The following is a 22,903-nucleotide window of genomic DNA, read 5'->3' on the forward strand; positions in this document are numbered from 1 at the left end:
AAATGTTTGATGTCTATCTGGACTAATTATCAATCTGAACAGAAGCAACACCCTTGTTGTTGTTGCATCGTCAAATTTACACACATTTATTTAATTTATTTTAAAGCATTTAACTACTAAGCCTAGACTACCTTGCTGTGATGTGGTGATCAAACTTTGTCTGAAACTTTAGGGCTGTTTATCGAGGCAATCCCAGTAGCCTGATACAAGATCAGTAAAAAATGGAAGGCTGTTCAAGGCAAAATACATAAAACACTTGTGCATATGCACACCATCTTTACATACATGTGAAGCACTTTCACATGTTTAATACAATTATACATAATAGTATAGTAGTATACATAGTAGTATATAGTAGTAATCACAGTAATAGCCCACTAATATTTGAGCATGATAACTTACACTTGTATGTACACAAACTTGCACATTCATTGACTGGTGTGTAAACACAGAATGTAAGTTAAAAAACCTGCAGTAAATGCTCTACTTCTTGATAATTACCAGTCCATTTTCAATTTCCCCTTACTAGCCAAGGTATTAGAAAAAGTTGTAGCTTCTCAACGATCTTTCTTAAATACACAGGCTCTATTTGAACCTTTCCAATCTGGTTTCCATCCTATGCACAGCACTGAGACAGCCCTTTTACGTGTTCTCAATTATTTTCTTTCTACTGATTCTGGTGACCTGAGTATTCTCCTCCTTCTAGATTTAAGTGCCACATTTGACACATAACATACTTTTTTTTTTAACCATAACATACTTTTAAGTAAACAGAAATCATACATTAATACCATCACTCAAGGTGTTCCCCAGGGATCAGTCCTTGGCCCTCTACTGTTCATTATCTATATGCTACCCATTATCCACAGGCATGGTTTTCAATTCCATTGTTATACTGATTAATACTCTCAGATTTATATTAACACCAAGGCTAACACTATTCTACCACCTCCTTCTTCTACCTAAGATCTCAAGCAGTGGATTAACATATACTTCTTAAAACTAAACTCTGACAAACAGAATCTACTTATTGGCCCGGAGTCCAAAATCTCAAATTTCTACAGTTTTAAATTAAATCTGGATAGTGTCTTGATCAAATCCTCATCCATGGTTAGGAACCTTGGTGTGTTTTTTGACTCCTCACTTTCTTTTGAACCCCACGTCAAGACACTGGTAAAAAAAAAGAAGCCTTTTTTCACCTCTGTAATATTGCTAGGCTTAGGTCTCCAAACAAGACGCTGAGACTCTGGTTCACACCTTTGTCACCTCCTCTTTTGACTGCTGTACCTCTCTCTTCATTGGCATCCCAAACAAAACCATCCGCTCACTTCAATATGTCCAATATGTCCTTCATACAAGGAAATCAGTCCACATCACACCCAGTCTACATCTGGCTCCCTGTCCCTGACTGCATTCAGTTTAAAATCCTCCTCCTTACATTCAAAGCTCTGCATGGTCTTGCACCTCCCTACGTAGCTGAACTCCTACACTCAGACTGCCCCACCCGTATGCTCCATTAGTGTCATGGCCCCAAAATTATGGAACACTACCTTATCTCTCCATCTCTGCTCTTTACTTTCCTCTTTCAAATCACATCTTAAAAAATACGTCTTCTCCCAACATTTCTCATAACTTCTCTTCCTATTTGTATTTGTTAATTCATGTGTTGATTGCGTCAATTAATGTCTTTTTTTCTATCCAACTTTGTGATTGTAAAGTGACTTTGAGTCTGTGAAAGGTAAAAAAAAAGTGTTTGTGCACAAGTGTTTCACTTATGTCGTCCTAAACGACCTCTCATAGTAAAAAGACTGGTTCCTTCACAGCTGAGCTTCTACAATTGAGTGTGTGTTTGCTGTTTGCGTCTCTGTCCAAATCTTGTTATTTTGTCGGTAATTCACTGCAGATTCCATGAAACCTACCACTCTTTTGAGGAACAAACTGGCAGTAAGCCTGTTTTACTAGAATCACTACCCAGAGTAAATGTTTATTAGCAAATGATATAAATAGAAGCCTCTTTAACACCGCCTGTACGATTGTAAACTAGTATCCGTTTAATGAATCACCTGGAAACTTGCCCAACCAACCTTAACAGAACCTGTTACAGTGCACGCGCCCCCCAGCGGGCCCATATTGTCATTTGTCGCACGCCCCACCTTCACCCCGTACACTTGTAGCCTACCTACAGAGTACGTGCAATTGTCAAATATCGCGTTAGTGTCAAACGTTTGATACATATATTTGTTAAAGGCAACAATTGATTGGCAGTAACAAAATCATTACAGTTAACAACTAAAAAAAAATACGTGCGACCTCCTCAGATTTTCATATGCAAAAACTTCGATGGCAATCTGTGGACCATTCATTCATTTAAGCATTTAAATTGACCAGTTTAACAGCACCAATACAATAAGCGCGAAAACATTCCCACTTATAAAGTACAGCGAAAAAATAAATGTAGGAATGCAAAAACGATTTCTTTACACAGTTGGTGAGAAACATATTTATTATATGTAGGATTTATAGATGTATAATTTCAGTGCAATATACATGCAATACGTCTCATTCATTTTTTTTTCCTAGAAAAAAGCAGGAGAACAATTACTGGTAACCTGAACGAGAATAGTGACTGATAGAAATCAGACGGACTCACCCATCTTCGAGCTAACTGTTTTTGGAGATATAGCAAATAATGAGGGACGGATTCAGATCGATCCATTACATGTTCCGAACTTCCATTTGAGTGGTTTGGAACACCCAAGCTGGATCGGACCAGATGGAAATGCTCGGTAATAGGCAAAAGTGTACTTATCGTGAAATACATCTGCACCACATCATATGTCTAAGGAGTTCTGAAAATGAGACGAGACAAGCACTTTTCAAAGGCGCGGGCAGATATTACCCAATTACTGAAATAGAATCGCATAGTTCAAAATATGTTAAAAACGTTTGGGCAAATGACGAAAACAGATCGAAATGCACAAAATGAAATAAACCTATTAATATGTTGTGTCTGAATGGGCCCCTCGATGACACAGATCTTTGGTATATTCATGAGAGTTCTCTTAGGAGAACTATGGTTTTTTTTTTTTTTTTTTCCTGACTCATTTTGCACTTTTAATGTCACATGTATTTGTTTTATACAAGACCCGTGACATTGTTAAATTAGAACACTAGGGTGCAGTCTTGAGAGAGTTTGCGTCTTTTAGTTTTAGACAAAATAAATGGATAATGAGCGTAATGAACGGGTTTTTAATGCTTGCAATCATCTGTCGTAATCACCAACTAATCCAGTTGTAATCAATTTCCTAATCTGTAACCCTTAATTACCATGGTAACTAGATAATTTTGAGAACCAAAGCAATTAATTGTTCATTCAAAAATGATCTCAGATATTGTTTTTGGCTATTATGTCATCTTTGCAGATTGATACATATAGCATATACCAACAAATGTAAAAAGCCTCAGAGCCTCAGATGTGTGTGTGTGTGTGTGTGTGTGTGTGTGTGTGTGTGTGTGTATTTGTGTGTGTGTGTGTGTGTGTGAGAGAGAGAAATAATAAACTATAAAAGTGTCAAACAATTAAACAGTTTCGGAAACTCTATGACTGTATAGTCTCTTAGTATGTTTGAAACAATTAAAATAATTAGAAGAGCAAACTGTATTACCCCATGATTCTTTCATGGTACAATACACAGTGAGTGCTCATGTGCATGTACAATGACACACACACACACACACACACACACACACACACACACACACACACACACACACATACACACAAGAGAATTCCTATCAATCCTGAGGCACTAAGTCACCCTTCATTTGGCATTTGGAGTGCTCCTTATCTGATTACACCACAAACCAATGAAATTACAAATTAACCAAGAAGTGCCTGTCTGTCTGTTGTGTGTGTACACAGAGTCACAGAAATACAAATGGAGAAACAACTTTGGATAAATATCTCACTATTCACACTACTGCTGCTCTCCTGGTGGTGTCACTGAAACCTCCCACCCTCAACATACACCAAATAAATTTCACATGCTTCATGAACCCTACATGGGTCAAATGTAGGAGAAATACTACACATAGTAATCAGAGAGTAGTGCTCAGAATAGTTTTTCTTTTAATTGCGTTAGATTAGTGCATTCAGACTAATCTAATTTTCAGATATGTGCATGAAACTTATATAAATGTAGAACTGTAGAAACTTTGCCTGTGTCAGCCTTTTCCTGTAGAGGTGTCAGGAGTGATTGATTTTCAGAGCAGGACTGTCAATTTAAAGGCCCCTGATGCAAGTTTTATGAGGCTTATTTGATTTCAACTGAGCTGAACTGAGTGGAATATTCAAGTGGTCTTTTGGAGAGACTAAATAGTTCAAAATACCACCAGACTGCTCTAATAAGCAAAGCACTTTTAACATAAGCAAAGCTTTTTTAAATCGGAATTTCATATATGTACTGGTTGTGCATTATGTGTGCGTGTTTGAGAGAGAGGGAGGGGATTGGAGGGGTGATAGTTGCATGAAGAATATTATAAATTTAGCTTTCAGATGGACAGAATTCGAACAGTAACACCAGGAAAAAAACACTCATCTTTCCCCAATGCTATGTGTCTACTGTCCTCTGTACTCTATTTTCAAGAATTCTAATAATAATTTGAAAGAATGTGTGCTAGCTAACGCTTCTGTGACCCTAGAAGTAAAATAGAGTGATGAGCACAGTTGACAAATTAGGTAAATGTTAGTTTAAATGCATTTTTTAATTTTCCTTTGGAAAAGAGTGCAAAGTGTGATACTTTCTGTCCTTGAAAAACTGAACACAACTAGGAGAAAACATTGTGAAGTTCTTTTTCTTACCAGAAAAGGCGCACGCGTGTGTGTGAGAGAGAGGTGATGAGGGAAATAGAAAGAGCGAAAAAGAGAAAGCTAGAAAGGAGCTTGTTTATTTCACACAGGCCTTTCGGAGGTGGGAAAGATTAACGAGTCACACAGCACAGTCTGTCTGTCAGCAAGTATGTCTACCTCTCTTTTTGCTTCCACTCTGTCCACCTCTCCGGTCCACATTCACTATATCTCCGTACATCTGCCTTTCCACAACTCACTGCACACCTTCCGCTCCAGTCAGTGCTCTCCAGTGCACCCCCTCACGCCCCCTCACTACAGGCTGTGTGCATTCGTGCAGATCTTTTTAGTATAGATCGGGCATTTTTTTTGCAGTAGCTGCTGTAATAAACCGATGTGGCGTGGGCCTGGGGTGCAGAAACAAAACTAATTAGAGTGACGAGTGGGAGCAGCTTAGGCTGTGGCAGCTGCAGAGGGGGCTGCTTTGTCTCCGCTGCTATCCCCTCCTCCTGGGAGCACTGACGAATACTCTCATTTTCTTGTGGACAGTTAGTGAGTAGAACAGGGTGGGGTGAGGGATTGGATGGAAGAGGGGCGGTCAGTTGTCAGCAAATGAATCTCCCATGATTCCTTGATCGAGCAAATCATGAATGCTGTACCGATTTCGTAAAACTTGATTAACGTGACTGATTTCGTATCTCATTTCCTCTTAGTAGTGTAGCCATGCCGACACTTCCACATGCAATTACCCGACAAGTCTACTAATTGCTTTCTAGAGGACTGTGTCAGGGTGTGGATAGCAGACAAGGAAGGTAAACGCTGGGCAATAAGTCTTTCGAAAAAGAAGAGAAGTGGCAGAACTGCCCAGAGCAATGTCTGTCCATGTGTCCAATAATTTTTTTTTTATAAATAAACAATGTGTCATCATGGCCTCTTATTGTGAAAACTGAACAAAGGAAATGAGGCAGTACTGAATATTATATATCAAATTAAATATGCTAAATTTTAATAAACTGAAGTTAGAGAACAAGATTGTTGAAACAATACTAATGTACAGTGTATTGTTAAGGCAAACAATTCATGTAGAACCAATAGCCACGACTCATTATAAGTCCAATATAATGAATTGTGGACATTATAATTCCAGTGGACTTTTCATACATTATGAGATGTTTTCTGAAGCTTACACAAGATTAGGTGCAAAGTATAATTTGGAAAACTGGTCCTTTGAGTCCTTGTGGTTGTAGATTACCCACTGGTACCTTTCTTAACCTGCAGGCAGTTAAAACCAAAATTTAGTAACATCATCACTCTGCTGTAGCATTCTGTTAAGACTTTGACAAATCACACAGGCAAGTAATTAAAAATGCAACTTTTGATCCATAATCAAGGGACCAACATGACATAAGAATCTTTTTTATATTTTACTCTGACTTGAAAGCAAGTTATCTTGGAGGATAAACATGTCCCCTGGAGAATCATTGAGTTAAAAATATCAGACATCCTTGCTGCTTGAAATCTAACCTATGTTCTATATATCCATCAAGAACTTATGTGAGAGCAGACTTCTGATTGTATACAATGTCTCACTCACTGGAAAGGAACAAATTTAATTTGAAAATGGGTTGTCAAAATACTTTATTTATACTGAGTACTGAATCCTTTTCAAATGGTTCATGCCATATGTAGTACGTCTTCCAGTTACAGATACGTTTTGCAGATGATTTCTGTCATTTTAGTTGGTTTGACTTATTTCCCCTAGATGCATTAGTTGGCACTTAGCAAAAGAGCACTCTAAATATTTAATGATCAAACATTAGAACCTCATTTTACAAACTCAGTCTCTGCCTTCATAAGCACATGGCAAATTGGAGAAATGGAATTCTGATGTCACTAAGTGTGCAGGTTTTAATTAGTCAGAGTACAAATATGCAGCTGTGTTCAATAGAACAATAAATCGTGTCTGGGAAATGAAATAATTTGGACTACATTTAGAATGAGTACTTCAATCTGACAAGAGCAAGGAGCAATGCTCCTTGACAGTAATATAACAACACATTATATAAAAGATATCTTAACATGTCCTAACTTAAAGATTTAAACAGCTGGAGGGTAATGTTTTATAAAATTTTATGGTATTCTGAGATGCTGAACATTGAAACTCTAGCACATTTTTTAAGGTAATGAACAAAGAGGAACGTTCTGTGATACTAGTGCAGAAGTAACTGGGCTTCTGATATTCATGGTACAAAACTGATATTCTGATATGTGTCATTGTCCATTCATGGACTCCAGTACTCCAGATGGATACATTCTCTTAAAGATCTTTCTTAATGTACCTCCTGAACACAGCAACTACTATGCTGTCCAGCTTTACTTGATATAAGAACTGTTTGAGCTTGTGACAAGACAGAAATACACAAACACTCATGGGTAAAATTGGGAGGAAAACCTTTACTGATAAAAGCATGAAAAATCTGGTAATGAGCTATAGATAATTGAGAAAAAAGAGGTGCAAATCCAAAAAGATGTAATTCACAAAACAGACAATGTCAGAACCAGAAAACAATCAAAACAGAATGAACACTCAATATGAATGCACACAGTGGCAATACCTTACAAAGAGGTATTTAATTAAACATGGATAATAACGAGGAGCAGGTGGACACAATCAGTAATCAGGAGATTTGGACCTCTTGTGAGTCACTGGATTGAAGGAGTTATGTGGATGGCTCTACACATGACTGTTCGGAGTATCCTGGGTAGTGGAGCTCAAATAGGCAGGGTTGGGAGGCAGTGTGAGAGAACTAAAAGTGTGAATTGTTTTGGGTTATGTTCTATTGACCTGGAGCTTTAGATGCTCTTTACCATTGACCTGGATCTCTGGACCCCTGCTTGCTGTGAGTCTGTTAGACCCAAGGTCTCTGTCTACAAAGCCCAATGTACTCTCAAAGAGATTCATTAACTGTGAAATAGTCCAGGGAGTCTCAGTACTCACTCAGCAAAGTATCAACACTTAAAAGTCCTCTAACACCAAATAAAACACATGATTTTATACTGCTCTCTACAAAGAACTGTGAGATGTGTGTAAAGTATACTTACGTCTCACACCATGACCAGCATGCTTGATGTAAGTGCAGTGGTTTGGTTTTGCTGAGCCATACAAGGTCTGACTGTTGCTGGCACTGTCTCTTAGAGATGTTATATATTTTTCTTTTTGCTTTCCTACATGGGGTTACTTTGTTTTCAGTTGCAGTTGATGTTATTGCCTACACTGGGTGCTGTCCAAGGTCCTTAACACAACTGTCAAAGATCTGGTGCTGTTCAGGGTGCTGAAGTTGTGGAGGTATACAGAGGTTTCTGTGTTAAATCTGTAAAAATAATTACTTCACCTTCTACACTTCAACATACTCTTTCCATCATGTATAATAAATTAAAAAAGCAAAATTGAGTTACAATATATCTAATTTATTATTATTATTATTATTATTATTATTATTCTAACACCTCAAATACAAAATGACTGACATACATTTCCAAGAAGTCATATTTAGGTAGACATAAACTTAATTGGCAAGGATTTTTATTTATTTATTTATTTTTGATTGTGTGGGTGATAAAAAGCAAGCTAGAGGAAGTTTCGACAATGGAATAAAATGTTGTGATTGATTATATGTGATGTATAGCAATTAACAAAATTAAGTATTTGCATTTTAATAACATAATTATCATTAGTTAGTTAGATTCATTAGTCTTTATTAGTTTGGAATCAACTTAGACAAGTGCAGCTCAGCAGAGCATGAGAAATGTAATGGGGCATAAAGAAAAGGTTCAGTATATGACAGCAATACACACACACGCATACACGCACATACACACACACACACACACACACACACACACACACACACACACACACACACACACACACACACACACGAACACATGCACACATACTCAAAGTTCTGTCAGAGAGATTACTCTTACAAGATGTTTGCTTGGTTGAAAGAGATCTATGAGCTACAGTTGTAAATGAAAATGTCACCTCTTTAGATCAGATCTCACATTTATTCACTTTCTCTCTATCACACACATATCATGCAGCATATCACTTCACATCATCTCTTTGTTAATCAGCAGGTAGCCTAGTGACATCTGGGTCAAAGCTGTTGACAAACCATCATGGTGAGGTGAGCTGATGTATGTAAATCAGATATATACTCTCTCTCTCCCTCTCTCTCCCTCTCTCTCTCTGTATCTCGATATATTTATAGTGAAAATAGAAAGAGAGCACACCCATTTTTCTTCCCCACATCACTCTCCTTCTCTCTTTCTTTGTCTCTCCCTTCCACCCATGTAACTTCTTATACCTGCAAGCATCTGCTTAGACATGCATTTAAAATAACTCAAACTAACAATTATATTTAATTATGGGCCTCCTCTTGGAACCTGAACAAGGTTGATTAATTATGTATAAGGATGCCAGGCATGCTCATTTTCCATGCTGATTATCATCAATTAATTAATGGTTTACACACAGAGATAAGACTACTCACTTCAGCAAGGAATGGGCAAACCTTTGAACTAACAAAACTTACCTGAAAAGCAACAATATCTCTAGGATGTTACACACAGGAGAGAGAGGGAGCGAATTCATGAATAAAACAGTGTACTTTATGTTTACTCTTTAATTAATGTCTGCACAATGATTTATATTTCTACAGTCATGCAAGCATAAACGTGTAAGGAAAAACTATGGCATTGAATTTACCTTAAACTGTGAATTAGGGCAGCAAACTTTATTGTATATTTATCCCTATTAAGGTTTAGGCACCTGTAATTAACTAACCATGGAACTCTGAACTGTGGATGCAATGGCCAAATGTACGAGTTTCTCCTTAATTTTTTAAGTGTTTGTGTGTTCTGAAGAATACCTGCAAACCCATGACAATTCATTGAAATAATTAAGCTTGTCATATTGGTCCTATTTTAGTATGATTTAAATTGGCGCAGAAATAAACTTTGATATCATTAATAAGTAATATGGCAATATACAATGACTTCTGATGGTCTAACCACAAAGTTGCGTCAGCCTGACTGACGAATGAATGTTGAAGAATAATGAATACAATTCCTGGCCTTTGTCTCCCCCTCTTTCACCATTTTCTGTGTAAAACAGTTCCAAGGCTTTGCATTGGCCACTGCAGGGGATTGTTCAGTGCCTTGGGGATGACATTGAGCGAGCACGTTAGTACAGCTTTTTCTCTCTTGGTATGCAGGGGAGGGAATGCTTGGCTGTGCACCAAAAAGTGCAATTTATAATCTGCTTGACAACTAGTGCTGTGGCTAGCGCTCATCACTCAGCTCTCGTGTGCTTTGCATACTGCGAGTCAAAAGCATTTAATAGTGAGACGTTCTACTTCCGCCCGCCCATTGATCAAGTGGCAAACTCCTATTCTCATGAGTGTGGCATATTAAGGCCAGTGACAAGCGGAAAACATTACAAATGAGCTTTTACGGATTTGGTATGCAGTGCCAAAGCTTTGATGTGCAGATAAGAGGCTGGCTGTTCTCTCTGCTCGGCTGGCTCTCTAAATCTTGTGCTCCATCTTCAGTTTTTTCGCTATAAAAGCACCCTCCTCTCTCCATGCCCCACTATATGCTGATTCTGTTTTATTCTGGCTTTCTCTTCCCCAAACATGCACTCTAACCCTCTCTCCTTGCCTCATTGTCTTGCTCGCATCACTTCACATAGATTTTGCCTTTCTTCTCCTCTTGTGTCCAGCCTCTCTTGTACCCCCTCCCCACATGTTCCATTTCACTAACAGCAGCATCATATACCCACAGACCCTTTATCCTGAAGTGTTTTTTCTTTCTCCTTCCTGTCATGGTAATCTCTCTCTAACTTCTCCCCATCTGTTCGCTTTGTTGTTTTCACTCTGGCAGATTCCTCATGGAGAGGCACTGCTTTCTCAGATCTTACTGAAGTAATGTGGAGGGCAGGTCAAATGCAGGAGTAAAGGAGGTTGGGAGGAGACAGCACAATGATAAGTACCGGCAGGAGGAAAGACCCATCACTTTGCTGTGCAGTCCATTTCCACAGCCATGAAACATTGCGGTGGGCTGGTAATGGAGGGAACCTGATGTAATAAAGCTGCAGAGTTTCTGATGGCAACAGATGCCTTGCAGCTCCTGTTGAAGAGCCATCTGCAGCAAGGATCTCATTCGACTGGTTTCTGTGACAGTTTATTGAGAAGGAAGCATGCAAACATAGACAATGATGACCTGGTATGTTTCGATTTTTCACATCCCTGGACTTGCATCGACCTGGCATGGGCTAGAATGAAGCCTCCACTGTTTCATATATATATATATATATATATATATATATATATATATATATATATATAAACACACACACACACACACACACACACACACACACACACACACACAAATGCACACATGCACAAACACACCATTTCATGTGGCAGAAAAGAGAGCCATTAACAGATGTATTATTATGAAAGTATAAATTATATGCATTTTTGTGAAAAATGTGATTATATTTAAATACCTTTCAGGGTTTGGCAACTCTACAAAGCTCAGTAGCTTAGCTCTGATCAAATATGCTAAACCTGTGATGTAAAGGACCCCATTTTATTTGCGCACTAAATTGGTTCGACATGTTAAAAACAGCGTTAAAGCTGTCTTGTTGAGGTTTGACCAGAAGGTGGTACTAGTAAGCATCCAAGATTGAGAGCCAATGAATATCAAACATTAAAAAGAAATCACTAACTTCAGAACAAAAGTACAATGTCTGAGTATTCAAATAGATCAATTCAAATGATCAAATGCTTTGTGGTGCTGATGTTTTACCAGGAAGAAAAAGTCACAATGCCCTGATGAACTGGCTGCTAACTGTCTGACATTGGAGTTTTTTTCTGTTTAGATAATCAAATGTGATTATCAATTTAGGAGTGCCACATTGTTCAGTAAAATTCTATATATCAAACCATCATTGCTCAATCCATTTGGCCTATCAATACCACTAGATTAAAAGCCTACCATTTTTTTAATCGGTCTGCACGGTGTGACCCTGCTGCGACTCTCATTCTTTTTGAAGGCACATTTAAGGCTACAGGCTGGGAGCCTATCTTTCTCAGTGTTACATTTACACTGGCTGTCCTCCTTTAGATAAACTGCAGATTTCAGCACACTGCAGATGTGATGTCCTCTAGTGAACCATGTGGGTGAACACATTAAGAGACACTTTCCTGTTGGCCTGTGTCTCCCTGCAGATTTGTGAAGCAGTTATTTTTTCCCTTTATCTGAGCCAATGCAGCCATTGCTCCCAGGCAATGGTACTGAAAAGGTTAATTCTGTAACCCAACATCATCCTCTGGCATTTTGATTCCAGTTGCATTCTCAGATTTATTCACACAACAGAAGGAGCGTAATATGTGTGCAGTGATCGTGGCTGATATAGTGTAGTGGGTTTAACAACAGTGTTACATTGCTGCCTCTGTTGTGGGGCCCAGGGTTTAGCCCCATGTCTGGCAAGTGCTCTGTGCTATACCAATAAGAGTCCTTGGGCAAGACTCCTTACAGTACATTCACCTGCCTCTGTAACATGATTGAAAATTGTAAGTCACTCTGTATAAGAGTTGGCCAGATGTGTAAAAATGTAAATCATGCTTTCATGAGAACTTGGGCCAGTAAAACAGTTGCTGTTCATGCCAGTATGCCTACCTTATGGGATCTGAAAATGCTGAAATTTGGAATGGAATGGAATTACAGGGATGTATTGAAATTGAAATGGAATTACAAATAAACTGAAAACAACAACAGAAGAAAAAGCATAAACAGGTGTTTATTTCCTTGAGGTGAGGCTGAAACTTTCTGTAAATTAATGCATTGCTTAGACATTGTAATGTAGATGGAAAAAATGGTAAAACAGTTTACAGTTATATCTGCTATGGTGAATATGATTAGACTGATATATTATGATTAAAATATGATTCTCCCATATAGGTGCATTAAGCCTATTGATATCTACTGAACTATTTCTGTCTAGAGAAAAAAAAAGTATGAAGAATCACTTAATTTTACAATGAACTGCAATAACAGGAAAAATGAAATTAAATGAGAATATTGTGCATATGAGACAACAGTTATAAATGTTTATTGGCATAGACAATTACATTGGGATCTACACTGATCAGTATTACACTTTAAAAGTCTGCTTACTTGTGATGCATTCTGTTAGAGGCAGTCATATATTGCATTAATGAGTTTCTGATATGTACTGCAGGCTATAGTAGAAAACAACAGGATATTAAAATCTCACTTTGCACTCTGCCTTTGTAAACACACCAGTAGGGTGGTGTAATGTGCCACGTTGAGTAAAATCCAAGGTAGGTGGGGGGTATAGGTAGAGCGTAGAGGGAGGATTATTGATTTGAATCGACCTGCTAAAGGACATTATTACCCTTTGATAATTGGAAGCTTTGAAACAGTGCAGTGCATGAGACTATTTCATTTCTTTATATTTATAGCTCAATAGATAGCTTATTCCTTCCCAAGTCATTCATGCTATGGCACTTCTGAGTCTGACCAAGTGTTAAATCTAAATAAGAACAAAGAATGTTTGATAGAATTGAAGAATTCAAGAGGCTTATAGGGGCACTATTAGCATGGTACCTGGGAAGCATCTCATACACTGGCAAAGATGAGACAAAAATTGAGCACTCCAGCAGGAGAACATCACAGTTTTCAAGTTTTAAACAAGGTATTATGTCCTGCTTCTGCATTCCTATTTCTCTGGTGTGAACCTGATTTGCACTCATCACAGAGGGCTGAGAAAAGGCAAGAAATACTGCCTCTGCTGTTGATTAATTTGCTTGAAAGAATCATGGGGCTTGCAGGGGGAGGGCACTGCTGCTCTGGAGCCCAGGTTGCCTGTTGTGTAATGGGCTTCAGTTTCAAGCCACTGTGGTGTACTGCTTTTGCACTTTTACACTGACTGGTCTGGCTCTCAGCTGACATAAAGCCTCCACATGCAATTGTAGGGCCTTTATTACAGTTACATAAAGGCAACTTGCTTCAGAGGCTATTACAATGTACCTTACTAAACCTATTTTATTACACTTATAACAACACTACAGTCCCATAAACTTGGCATGAAAAAATTATCATACATACTCACCTGTACTACAAAGCAAAAATATGTACTATAAGCTAATACACCACATATTAATTGCATCATTGAGACTCTGCAGGTGGCATTTTGCTGTACAGGTTGTTTGCAGGACATTAGCAAGTTAACTGTGATGAAGATGCGCCCATGTGTGGAAATGAGTTGCTTCTGCCTGCTGAGGTTACTCCTCACATTAGCATCTGCTTGGCCATATGAGCAAAGATAAACCTTTAACCAGGCCCATGCGTCTTCATTACTGCGTGCCACTCCACGCTGAGCAAGCAACAAAACGTCTGTGTTAGCCAGGTACTAAAGTGAACCATGCACTCAGAGGTGGTGTGCAAAGTCTAAACCACACATCCCAGACAGCGGAGTTAGGTAATGCATGAGTATGGCACTGGATCACTGCTGGAAGACATCCTGCAAAAATAATTGGAAAGCATATTACCCAAGAAGAAGTACTGTTACTTCTGACATAGTGTACTTGGAGAAATCTAATTTACTAGTCAAAAAGGTAGCTCATTTAAAAGTACTCATTCAAGAGTATTTTTGCCTTATTTTTTATTTTAAACACAGTAATTAAGTAATACATGTCACATATTCAAATTAAATGGCATTAATGGTCCGAATTCCAATCTAAATACAAGCATGCCCTTGCTCAGAAACTGTATCACTGTATTCATTGATGATGGCAATAGAATGAGGTAAGGTATACACTCTGTTGCAGTATTATCATGGTTTCTTTTTGAAGCAACAGATGTAATATTTTAACTGATTTAGGACATTGGTTTTCAAGCCACTATAGCAAGACGGGAATGAATGGCTTAACAATGACAAGTGACTGAATACAAACAAGCTCACTTCCATCTTATATTCAGGCTTGTATAGTTTAACAGACCTGCAGTTTATACTTATACTCTAGTAAAAGTTGGTTTATATCATGTGAGTGGTGTACTAACGCTTGGTTTGAATGGCCAGATTCAAATAGAAAGGTTATATACAGGATTTGATTTGACTGGCTAGATAGAATGAGTAGTCCATATATAAAACTTAAATTTGAAAGAATGGAAATACTGGGAATAAAGTAGAAAATGTAGTGAGAAAAATAGCGCACCAATACAAGCAGTGTTATTTTATTTAAAATATATTAAAGTAAATGAACTGTTGTGTTTAAACCTGTAAAATACAATTATTGTAGGAAACAAATAAACCGACTGACCAAAAGGTACTGAATTACGGAAAGGAGAATATTTAATTTGTCACTTTACACTCCTGCATTTGAGGTGGGTGCAAAGGAAAATCATAATGTGTCTTAAAAACTCATAACCTCTTATGCAATTTGTCTGTTTGCATAATGCTGCTATAAAATAACATGGTTATTAAATGTATTGAATTTAAAGACCAGAGTTGGCTTCATTAAGGGACTTTGATCAATAGGGCATGTGATTAGTCTTTAACTGCAGCTGACATCCATGTAATATTTAATGTATTTATTTATTTATTTTCTTTCAGCATGATGAATTGAAAGAAGACATGGTTGTCTATGAGGGATAAATGGGAAATCCCTCCAAATTTTGTCATTCTCTGTTGGGATAAACCAGATTGGATAGATTGGAGTTACCATGCAGTGCACCTTCCTCATCAAAGAAACATTTTTTACCAAAAGGAAAGGAAAGCAGAATATATGTCTTGCATCCTAAAAAAAAAAGTGTTTTGTTTGTTTTGTTTTGGTGTATATGTGTGTGCATGTTTGTGTGTGTGTCTGCTCACTTGCAAGACCCCTACCAAGCAACAAAGAACTGACTGTAGCAAAAAGACGGAGTCACTGATATTTATTGCTTTGTTGTTAGATCACTCTGGGTCTGGAGAAAAAAGCAGTAAAACCACTGAGGTAGAATATCTGTTTCTCATACACATAAACAGTGTATCTACCCTGTGGGTGCACAGCACACAGCTGAACTGTTAGCTTGCTGTGTGCTGGTGTTTGAAGTTTCTTGATAACTAACAGATTTTTGATGATGGCTTGAAGATGTTTTTTTTTTTTAACCAATTATCAAGTGATTCACAAATTGAAGTATCACTTGAGATGCTATAAAAATAGTTTTGCAATTTCACCTAGATCAAAGAGTGAAATGCCTAAGCATTAGGTTATCTAGATGAGGTAAACATTACTAGCTCACAATAACATTTACTTATTCCTGGAAAATGCTGCCTCCAAATCAGTTTATCCAGTTCTGTGATAAAGTGTTAATACCATTATTAACCACCAGATATACCACCAGAGTTAACCACAAAACCTTCTCAAAAAGGATCAATTCTATACCACACAATGTTCCATTGCTCTTCACATGAAACATGTTACATGATATTCTTTATACTCTCTAAGGGTTTGCATTCATAACTTAGCATCGCTCATGCTTTAGGTTTGACCTATTCGAGAATTCACTTTCAGATATGATATAGGCATATTTTTCTGTTCATGGCAATTCTAGTCGCAGTACATTAACTGTATTTTGCAGATGACATGGTGGGACATGTCTACACTATTTCAGAGGTGAGGCAGGGCAATCACTGGCTCTGCTGCTCAATGTGCCGGCAGTTGGTATGTCCAAGCAGCACACCACTTGAGTCTTTATGCAGTTGTCACTCAGGATGTTGTTACCCTGCCTATTACTGTCAAATGACAGTTGGTGGTCCAACTGAGGAAAGTCAACTTTGTTGTTTGTTAAGGTGGCAGATGTTTGAAAGAGAATGGCAACACTAGTCTAATTCATCAAAGCATTATGGCCCCACCGAACCAAATGCTGCCGGATTTATGTAAACTGAGAGAAGAAAGAGGCAACTCTGCAAACAGCATGAAATACAGTCCAACAGCTTGAACCAGTTTGACAGGTTTTCCAGTGTGTTTCACAAGGGTAGGAGTACATTTAGTATCTAGTGATGTCTTCATCAGTGTCATCTTCAAGTGGCCTGAAATGATTAGTTATCAACTTATTATTAGTTATCAAGTTATCAATTATGTGTACAATTATGTTTTTATTATTTAACCAATAAACATTTAAAACATCTCTAAGACCCTATGATTCAAAAATAAGAAGTACACACTACCACAGTGTGTGATCATTGTTACTGGGCAGTACAAATGTACCAATGACAGATTGTAAACTGAGCCTTCTTAAGCTTTATAACCATTGATGAAGCAGTAATAGAACTGAACGATTTTCTGTTACGGGCAAATATGTTGCATGGAGATTGAGAGAATGCTCTCATAAGTTACACTATTGTATATACTAAAGGATAATACATCTAACTCCTCACATTTATGAAGCTATTGGACCTGGGTCCACTGCTGGTGATTTTTATCATTCAATTTGCTTTAATAGTTATTGGTTTTGAAGTGAAAGATGTACTGTAGAAAGAAGTGCTATAGATTCAAGCTAAGCTTCAAGGGCAGTCATTCTGACATGCTCACTCTTCCACTGTCCAGTTGAAAGAGCAGCACAATGGGAAGAGCCCCATACTACACAGAATTCCTAGCCTGCAAACCATCAAAAACATTCCAAGGAAGTGAAAAAGAGGAATGAGATATTTGGGAAGGGAAAGAACATCACTGATGGGGGGCTGTGAAAGTATTGATTTTGTATGTGGCCTTGTGTGGAAATAAAGTGCTTCCTCCCTGACAAGTCCATGGTGTGATCATTATGTGAAATCACAGTAGCGCTGGTTTTGTTGTCTTCATAGACTCTCTGACAGTTCATAGTGCTTGAGTGCCAATGCTTGTTCCTCCTACATTGCTTGACCATGTTGACTCAGCACTTTGTCTTTCCCTGACACACAGGTGCAAGGCACAATATCCTCGGCTATCACATATCTGTGTCAATGTCCAGGCAGCAAACCAGTGTGGAGAATTTGCTTACTACCAGATCTTTATTTCAGACACACATACTGGCCATGGGAGAGTAATTATGTTGGGATTTACATACAGTGAGGGTGTTTTTTCCCAGGCACATCTTATTTATCAAATGCTAATATGTACATGTGACAGAAAATGGTAATCAGTACCATGTGGGTAATTTAACAGTTTGATGGATCGTGAGGAAAGATTACTTTTCCTGCAAAATTGTCGCACCCACTGAAAATAATTATACGTGTACTGGACCTCATGAATTTGCTTAAAATGTTCAAAAACATGCTACATCAGTTTATAATAAGGTCATAAAAAGGGTTTATGTTTTGAAATTAAAACTACAAGACAAATGAGCAATCAGCCCATAACATGGAGTAACAAGCTTTCATAGCTATAACACAACACAGCAAATATGATGCAGCAGGTTAAGCAATCACAACAACTTTTGCTTGAACTGCGAGTATAGTGCATTTTCAGAAACCAGGGCTTCTGGCTGAGAGCAAGTAATCACCGTAGGAGCCCTTTCTACACTGGCATTAAAGCAAGAGCCATTCAAATGCATCTGAGAGGAGCAATGGTAAAAGGTCAGCACCTGAATAAGAACGTTATTGTTTTATGTGAGAGAGAACAGGGGAAATTTAGAACTTTCACCAGTCCTTTAATATTCCAATGCCCAGATTCAGACCTCTGATACACTTCAATTACATTTTACAGATTTAAAAAAATTAAAGTATGTGGGTAAAATCGCAGTAGGAGGAAGAGATTGAAAAAGAGATGCTAAACCATCTGGAATGGGGCATGGAACAGTAAATAACTGGAAATGTGCTCCCAATGTGGCGGCAATGGAGCGTAGATGATTCCTCATCAGTCTTCAAGTAGTTCTTCATGTCTCATCTTTTACAGGAATGATTAATCAATGCCCAAATGCACTGTGTCATTCTGATATTCATTATGGAAGAGCATCCGCTTTGAGAACTTTATTGTCAATACTAGTATTTTTCTTCCCCATTTAATTTACCTCTTAATCACTAGGTTTATTATTCAGTAACTACTGCAAATTATTCTGTAACTATGTTAGAATGGATATGAAAGATATGTAGTTACAAGAATGAGGAATGAGAGTCCGGGCTCACTGGCGTGTCTGCGTAATGTAATGGGTTAATGCTGCTGTTTAACGGCAAATCTACTGACTAGTAGATAGCTGATTCTGATATCCTTTTATTGACATCCTTTTCCTAAGTGAGCTAAAGCCTGTTCCTATCTACCAGGTGTCTGGATCTGTCCTCTTTCACATTTATGTCATATCGGCCTGTGATAGTGAATACTATCATGTGTCCTCTGATGTGGATGAAGCTTGCTCGTTTCCCTGGAGTGGTTGCTTGTGGGAAGTGGGGTTGGGGGGCAGAGCTGGCACTTAGCTGGTGCAGTAATCCTTGTGGCTGCAACCTTGAGAGCCAGGCTTTGTCTTTCCAATGCAGGAGAACATGGTTATGGTTATGCACCACTTGTCACATGACATTTCACAAACAACATTCTAACTCCTCTGAAGGTGGTTTTCCTTAATCACTGGTTGGAATTGTTAATTGGTGTCATTATCTAGAGGTGAAGGTATTCATGTGTAAGGTATTCATGTGTAAAATAAGTTGGTAAGTGGTAGATGGAACAGTACCACTCAGGACATCAGATCAAATATTGTAACTACTAGCATGCATGGTGGAGACACTGCATGTGGGCATGCATGTTTTACAAATGTACTTGCAACTTATTAAAACCGTTTTTGTATAGGCATCAAAAGCTCCTACAGTGACTGCCTGTTGGGTAAAAGTGATATGAAGTCCATAGGAGACCTAAGCTGCCTGACACAGTGATGATCTTAATGGGCTGCTAGCACATGCTGTTTTCTGGTGTAGGGAGCCTATCTGCTGTGTGGGATGCAGAGATGCAAAACTCAGCATTCTGCCTCAAGAGGGAGCACATGAGATGCAATCCTACCGTGAACTCGACTGCATCCAGCAGCATGCCAACCATGCAAGGTTCATTAGACTGAGAGGAATGTGGCAGCTGGTACTGTACTAGAAAGGAAATGAAATAGATATGAGTAAAATGTGGCTAAGTCAGACAGTCCCATGGTATTGATATCCAGTGACAGCAAGGGTCAATTTGTATAACTGGGGTGGTCTTGTCTTCTACTGTGTGTGAATGGCAGAAGAAGGGGAATGTGGAATCTCAGTAGATTTTAAATAATTTCCCATAGACCACAAGTACTTGAAAACATTAACACAATTAAAAAATAAAATTGCCATGTTTAGTACTTGATTACATCTTGGTTACAAATCCTTTGTAGTTGGTTGCTACCTGAAGTCTGTGGTCCATAGACATTACCAGACTGGAAGCTCTGCCAGAACATTCCACTTTTTGATCTTAGGTAATTTTCATAATTACGTTACTAAAAGGTTTATCTGTATTTTTTTTAGGTTCTAACCCCTATGAAGTTATGTTGGGTCATTCCTCTCATTATAGTTTTCTTGACCTGCTTAGAAGGTTTTCATCATAACTGAAAGTATTGTATTTTTGCCAGTATAAATATTTTTAGTCATTAATTACTGTGGTTTTCTGTGGTTCACCAGGTTCTGTGTTATTGCTAAGCTAACCAGTAAGCTATTTCTTTTTAAAGAAGTACCAAACACTGATTTTCAGCCTTTTCATGTCACTATGTATCCCCTGAAACAGGAGGTCTCTATACACAAATGCATGTTCAAATACAATACAATAGCTTTCATTCATTTTTTGCAAAGTACAACAAACACCAGCTCCATTATGGCACCATTTGAAGGAGGCTCTTGACCTCCTGTTAGTCTGACAACACTTTGAGATGTATATTGGTTCTAGCATCACACTTATTACTTTATGTATGGACCTCTGGCATTTTTGGGACACATGTCCAACCGCCATCTCATACCTTAAATTTTGTTGTTGTTGTTTTTGTTGTTGTTCTCCCTGGGTTTGTTCTTATAGGTGGGATGTTAATAACCCTTGTTTGTTCTGGGTAGGTAGGTTTTTTGTCTTTTGTGGTTTGCTTGTGTGCATTACATGCATTGTGTCTCCTCCCACCTAGAGATTACTCCTATGACTCTTGTTGGCTACCAGGTGCAGCTTGTCCCACTATCAAATATGGATCCTCTCACTCATCATTGTTCCTGGATATAAGGCCTGCTGGAACAACCAGAAGATGGACTAGTTCTGGGTTCTGGCCTTGTTTGTCTTCTGTCCTGGGGTGGAGTTTGTTTTGGGGAAAACTGTCTGTACATGTGGTTGTTTTTGTGTTTGACCTTCACTATTGCTACTGTTGTTCTGCTATTACCTGCCCCTTTTCAGATTTGTCTGCTGTTCTTTTGCATTTACTTTACTGTGCATAATTGTAAATAGTGTGTCTAGATCAGACGTAGCTAGAAACTAGGGAGTGCAACATCATTTTAGTCTCTTCCCCGTTTAAACAGTTGGGCAGTAAGAGAACCTTATGTGTTTTCTTTTGTTTATATTGATGAGTAAGGTATCTACTTTTCTGTTGTACTTGTGGGTTTTGTTTGTTATTTTGGACTGGTTAGCTAATGAACCTCACTCCCACTACTTTGTTATAATAAATATGATTTCATTTACCACTCAACCCAGTGCAGCTTCTATATTTCATTGCTGTTAGCCTGGACAGTAGCCTGGACAGTCAAAACTCACTTGAAATAGGATGTGTATGCAAAAAGAGAAATGCAGTTTTTATATAGTTCACCTAATATAGAATAAATATCCTGTACTTTAACATCATAGTCACTGTTACAGTTAAAATTAATTTTGCAGGAGTATGGAACAAAAACTACAAAAACTGTGTTGGTGTCCAATTACTTACTGTGCGCAATGTATTTCATGACCAAATAGTCTCTCTGCAGTGTCTGCATTACTTCAAACATGCAGGCAATGAGCCATCAATCATCCTTGCACCTTAAAAGTACTTAAACCCCGAGGACAGCATGTCACTGGCTGCCTTGTGCATGAAGCACAATGAGATTTAAAACAAAACTAACTCATCTGGTTTTTACACATCTCCAGGTCTCTCTCTCATACGCATACACACATGGTCACAGCTTGACGTCAGCAGTTCAAAACAGCCCTGAATGAATATTTCATTTGTTTCATTTGAGATTAAATTGTCAGGGCAGATGGCTGGTATATATGGGTGAACCATCACTTTTCCACCCACATTTTTTTCTAACATTTTATTTTCACTTTTTTATGATATCTATGAAAATTGAATGGTAACTCTAGAAATGATTATGAAGGAAAGATATAAAAAGAGTGGGAGAGAGAGGCTGATCATGATTAAAACTCTGACTTTAGAACACCCAAACACCTGAATCTAAAGACTAGAACCATTATGCCCACCTCAAATTCACATTTATTCCTCCATGCTGATAGTCCTTTTCACTAGGATCAGCTCATTGCCTATTAACAGCAAACAAACACGACTAATAAGCCTGTCTTTGAAGTTCTGTCCCTAGGCAGACATCTCCCAGATGACTGCAACACTCACAGGGCATAAAGAACCCTCTGAGCTCCAGCCACTCCCAGTTAACTTCACATGGAGATTTACAGCATCTGCATGAAAACACCATCTACTACAGGGTATGCAGTAAAACCTGGATCACGGTACAAAAGTACATGAGCAGTACATGCAGAATTCCTGGCATGGCCCTCCATGATTATATTTTGCACATTGAACACTGACTAAAACCATGTTCAAGCTTTAACAAGATATGATGATTTCAGAGCTAGCTCTGGAATGGGCACTTCTGTGTCTTCAGTGTCCTCATTCAAGTTTTTTTTTTTTAAAAAGGCCATTGTGTGTGGGTGCTCCAAGAAGGCTGAGCCTCAGTTGGACAGAGGAAGCGTTCTGAGTGGGCGT

The sequence above is a fragment of the Electrophorus electricus genome, chromosome 14 (assembly GCF_013358815.1).
Source record: "Electrophorus electricus isolate fEleEle1 chromosome 14, fEleEle1.pri, whole genome shotgun sequence".
Classification (NCBI taxonomy): domain Eukaryota; kingdom Metazoa; phylum Chordata; class Actinopteri; order Gymnotiformes; family Gymnotidae; genus Electrophorus; species Electrophorus electricus.